The following is a 6,021-nucleotide window of genomic DNA, read 5'->3' as shown; positions in this document are numbered from 1 at the left end:
TGTACTCTGCTAAGAACACTCACACATGACCATCTTCAGTCATATAATTTTAACTCTATTGTATTTATGATATTTATATCCAGTTGGTGCAAGACTAGGCAGAAAAACACAACCTTCCCCTAGGGCACTGCAAGTTGTTGTTGTTGTTTATTGAATTTGTACATCACCTTTCATCTAAAGATCCCAGGGGGGTTGTGGTGGGGGTGGAGGAGAGAGATTTGCTAATTGTATTATTGAGCTAAATCTGATCCTATAGTTCGCATTGCCTGCATTGTATAATTCTGACTGTGTGGCTTAGCCCCCATATTCCTTGGATGCTTTTCTCCTTAAAATGCTTTTCTCTTTGCCTGTGTGCCTCTGTGTCAAAGTGTAATGAAAACATTCAACAGTGAGACAGGATGCCCTGCTTGCTGTCAAGGCCAAATAGCTGGCCTTGTCTGGAAGACAGAACGAGAGGCATAGAGGGGCTTATCAGCGGATGATGCACTTCCAGCCTGACGCAGGAAGTTGCTAGCTTGATGCACAAACTAGCCTTACTGAAGTCAGCATGTTGAGTCAGCATGTGTTTATGAGAAGGACCGGACACAGGAAGATCCATATATGTATTTGTAACCTATGACCCTCTTGCGTGCGCACTCTTACAGAGTGGATTCCTGAGGAGGGGGGGAAGGAGCCCAAGACGTGTATAAGAATCTTTGCAAATTTGTCTTTCTTTACTCTTGTCGTGAAATATGGATCACCAAGAGTCTCTCTATATAGAGATTAAACTCTTTCTCTGAATTCAACCCTCAGTGTCGTTATTGACTATCTCTGTCCCTGCCTGGGCGCAACTTAAGGAACCATTATTAAGCCAATAAGGCTACAGGGGGAGAGAAATTCCTAGCAGCTACCACATCCTTAAGAGGTGATTGGCTTTCTGGCTTAAATTGCCTGTTGATTCCTAATTCCCATTGTCTTTTGGAGCCTGTGGTCACATAACTAACCTTCAGGGCTTTGTCTGACTTCTCCCTCTTACCCTCAAATGCATCCCCTCTGCCTGCCTGAGGATGAGAATCCTGCTGCTGCATGTGTAATTCAATGCAAAACTGAAATGGGAGTTTAAGACTGACACTATTTGGGTGGGGAGCAGAAAAAGCTGCTCCAGAGTTTTAAAGCAATGGCACACAGCTGTGTTCCATATCTCTGCAGCTGCCATTTGATTGTATGAATGTGTGGAGCCCAATCACCGTCTCACTTAATTCAAACGCAAGCGAAAGAAGGCTTGTGGCAACTTACAGCATCTATAAGACCAGCAGATTTACAGTGGCATAATACATCTGTTAGCTGTACAAAGAAAAAGAAAACTTATTTCATTGGATTGTGCTCATGCAAATTGGTTGTGTCATAAGCTTTCCTAGTCTAAACTTCACTTCTGTGGATGCAAATAACAAACAACTGCTGTGTATTTGCTATATATATATATATCACTCCTTTGTACTGCATTGACTGGTTTTTTAACCAGTGCCTGCTTCTCTGATAATAGGAGTGGTGCCTGCAACAAAAGTCAGTCTTCAAGGTGCTAGTAGACCTTTGCACGTTTGTGCGTTTGCCTTTTCTGAAGCAAATCTCACTGAGTTCAATTCGACTTGCTCCCAGAGAAGCTTGCATGGGATTTCAGTCAGTTACCCCTCTGGAAAATTGTTCTCTCTCCCAGGTTGTCTCCCCTTGTTAAGTAGCAGCTTGGTACGATTGGGCAACAAGATCCAAGGTAGGATACATCTCACCTTTTCAGTCATCAAGAAGAGCTTGCAAGCTTCCCACGGGCACCTGGTCGGCCACTATTGAGAAGAGGGTGCTTAACTAGATGGGCAATTGGCCTGGTGCTGCAAGCTGTCTACTCTTACAGCAGTGGCACTCAGGCAGAGGCCTCTGCCATTACCAGCTCCCTGATCCTTCTAACTGGAAGTTCCAGGATTAACCTTGAAACAGTTGGCATGCAAAGCATATGCTCCGCCACTGATCTATGGTCCCTCTTCCACCAGTGGAAGAGATGCAAATTCACAGCTGGATTCTAAGGAAGATGCAAAATGCACTTCTCCAGCTACACCCACAGTGCAGATGAAACCACATCTGATTGAGCCATCTCAATGTGCATTATCCAATATGGATCAACGCCCATTTATCTTTCTGTGTATCTATCCCCATTTGTTTTCGCCAAGTAGACTATGGCGATTTTATTAACCCATGGACTCAAATCTAGGCCTTGCTCTTCTCTCCCTGCTCCTCCTCATTTGCCAGGTCTGTATATTTATAACAGATGAAGGGGCCAAAGAACCCAACAGATTCTGCCAAGAGAATAAAGCATGCATGTTTATATTTCACTCCTATCACAGAATTTTGAGGCACATTCTAATGCAAATATGCTGCTCTGATTCTGGCATAAGTCGTTGTCTTCTTGTGGGCTGTTTTGCATCCTTCACAAATGAACCAGGGAATGACTATACTTCTGTCATTATCCGTACTTTACCAGTCTCCTCTAAGTCCTGTTTGGTGGAGGCACTTTCTCCTCTTAGCCTGCACCTCATTAGTCATTCTCCATGCCCACAGGTTTCCATGACAGCAGGCAAAAGGAACAAAGCAGAATCGAAAATGTTCTGCCGTTAGAAAAATGCCAACCTTTATGTTGACTCTGAACTTCCGTCTTTCATGGATATTTCAGGGTGATCTTCTGGCTTGACAAAAATAGAGACCTGTATACTGTTTCTTCACAAGCTACAGGAGAAGCGAATGGACAATTGAACAAATGGACACATCAGACCGTGTTTTTATTTTGCCTTTGCTGAGCAGCGTTGTACTCTGATGGAAGGGTGAAATTACTGGCTGTCTCCATGGCTGGAATCTCAGGAAGCAGCTTTAGACCTTGTGAACTGTCTAGGAGGAAGTTATGTTTCAAAATAATACAAAGCACAGCCTTCCCATAGAAAGTGAGGGAAGAATAGCTTATTTTGGAGATCTTGTGGAACACCAACAATGGTATTTATTCCTTCTCTCTCTCTTGGAGCCATTGAAGCAAAGCAGAGGTCTCCATTAAATAAGCTGAGCTCTTTTGGTTTTTGCTGACAAAATGATGAGAGGGATATCAAATCCCTCATGTGAACAGCCCCCCCCCCCATGCTGCTGTAGCTAACAGATACACACGATGGCCTGGTTCACCCATCACATTATTTTAACTATGGTTTAATGTGAACGAGTAGTGTCCTTGTATGCACAGCTGAAATTGCAGGTGCTTTGTTCCTTCTCTTGCAGTGCTGCTGGTAAATGAGACCTAATCTGGCTGGTCATGTTGACTGAACCCAGGCTTGTGACTTCTCTCCCCTCCACCCCCAATCATGAATGCCAATCCAAGAGCAAATCTTCTTTGGAGAGAAGACGGGTCATGTGCCTGGGGGTTTGGACAAAATAATAATAATAATAATAATAATAATAATAATAATAATAATAATAATAATTTATTATTCATACCCCGCCCATCTGGCTGGGTTCCCCCAGCCACTCTGGGCGGCTTCCAACAAAACATTAAAATACAGAAATCCATCAACATTAAAAGCTTCCCTAAACAGGGCTGCCCTTGAGATGCCTTCTAAAGGTCTGGTAATTGTTGTCCTCTTTGACCTCTGGTGGGAGGGCATTCCACAGGGTGGGTGCCACTACCAAGAAGGCCCTCTGCCTTATGACCAGCTAAACCATGGAAGCACAGAAGCAGTAGAGAAGAAGCCAAGTGCCTGCAGTTTCAGCAGTGTGCACCCACTGCTTGCTCACATGAAGCCAATTTGCTTTAATTGTGGCTTAATGTGATGTCCGAACCAGGTGATCAGGAAATTGAGAACTGTGTGATGTGCCCATAATACCTCCCTTCTCCCACCCCAAAGACTGGGTCATGCATCCTACCATAAGAACAACATTTTAGCATGCACATAGATTCAGACTCATACTTTGAAATTAACAAGAAGCAAATTGAAAATGGGGGTTTGTGTGTGTTAAATTATTTCTCTTTTTTCCTCCCCTGACACCCAGATAATTGGCACAGGCAATTTTATTTTTCTCTCTTTCTTTCTTTCTTCTCTTTCTAGAATATGCAGCTTTCTTGCCCAAGGAACTGCAATCTCACTCTTACTTTGATGGATCCATTTCAATTTGTTTTATTTTGAACGAGAGACTGGCAAAAGCATACCATCATGCCAAAGGGAGATGTTGAGGACTTCTTCCTAGATTTCTGGCTAGTTTTTCTTAGCTATTTGAGATTCGGGCAGCTGAAGGAGGTGAAATTCACAAAGCAGTGAGAAATCTAGGAAGCCCCAAGCTCCTTCCTTTGGGCATGATAAGTCAAATGATGGCAGACCTGTGATCTCACATCTTAAGCCTGTGGTTTTATATTCTCATATGAAGTCAGGGAAAATGTGTACCTGTAAAATTCACCTAAAGGGTAAGTTATGTTTATGGTGCTTATCTAACTAGCATAGTTAAGAACATACGATGCTGTCACTTTTGAAGCAGAGGGGAACGGTCTCAGGGGCAGACGTCTTTTGGAAATGCATCCTCAATATCAGGATGACGGATTCAGGACTTCTGCTCCCAACAACCCACAAAACAAGGGTGTTCTAGCCCACAATTTTACAGTTCTGAAAAAGAAGAAAAGCTAAAAAGGCGGGTTGACATAGTTCCGCTAAAAATATCTGCTGCGGTCCTACTTTTGCTTAATCATTCCTTTGCTGTCAGGGAGTTCCGGCTTCCATCATCCATTTTTACTTGAACACATGGACTTTGTTTCCAATTCATGAATAAGCATCTGCACATTTTAACGCACCAAATGTTAATCGGTAGTTATTTATAGGGAACTATGCACAACCCTTTTCTTAAAAAAAACACCACAAGAAGTTGGAAGCTTTCCTTTGACATAATACGGAAGAAACAGATGGAAGGGTTTTTGGGGGTTGTTTTTTTTTTTTTTACCAAGGGCAGCATTATGCTAAAACCGCAGAACAGGCTCTCCCGAGAATTTAGATAATAGCGGCAAGAAAAGAAGTGATGCATGAAGTTATATGATGCTTCTGGAAGCTACAAGCAGGACCCATCATTATTAACATTTGCATTCCATCCTTCCTCCAAGGAGCTCAAGGTGACCCATTTTCCCCCTCACAACAAACCCACAGAGACAGGTTAAGCAGAGAAATAGCGACTGGATCAAAGTTACTCCACAAGCTTCGTGCTGAAAGCGGATTTGGACCCAGATCTCCCTGATCCATGAGCCACTACCCACACTGCCTCTTTAGGAACCTAGGAAGGAGATCATGATTATTCCTCTTTTTCACAGTTACGAACACAAGACTGAAAGTGATTTGCCCAAGGCATCAATTGAAATAATAGCTGAGCAGAGAGACTTGAGCTTTGCGTTCCATGATTTACACCCAGCACTCTCTGCACTGGAACATGCCAGCTTTCAAATCATTTTTGCTTCCCCACCCCACCCCCACCCCATCCCCACCAGGTTGTAAAAAGTTCCCGTGGACTGGACCAAGAGGAAGAGAAAAGCAAATGGGTAAGGATAACAGCGGTGAGGAAGAGCTGGGTGAACTAAAAGAAGTGGCCTCACTGAGAACATTTTGCCACCTCTGTTCCAGGCAATTAATTGATCATTATTCCAAGGAGGGCTCTGGCAATTATTGTTCTACAACCTTTCCTCCCTCTCTGCTCCAGAGATTTGGGAGGTGGCCAGGGGAGAGGAGAAGTTCCATTATTCAAGTGCAAGTCCTTGGGCTAGCAGCATGACTTTTTGGGCTATAGCCCAACCCACGTTAGTTCTATCTTAGTTGTGAGAAATGTCTTTTTTTATAAGGGGTGTGTGTGTGTGTGTGTGTGTGTGTGTGTGTGTGTAGCGTACTAACATTCTCATTATAACTAATCACACTGACAAATCAATTAAGCTTGCCAGGGCCGGATTTAGGTTTGATGAGGCCAGTGCCAAGGGCCTTCTGGCAGTTCCCT

The sequence above is a fragment of the Zootoca vivipara genome, chromosome 5 (genome assembly GCF_963506605.1).
Source record: "Zootoca vivipara chromosome 5, rZooViv1.1, whole genome shotgun sequence".
Classification (NCBI taxonomy): Eukaryota; Metazoa; Chordata; class Lepidosauria; order Squamata; family Lacertidae; genus Zootoca; species Zootoca vivipara.
The sequence above is the reverse complement of the archived record's forward strand: the minus strand, read 5'-3'. Positions refer to the sequence as shown.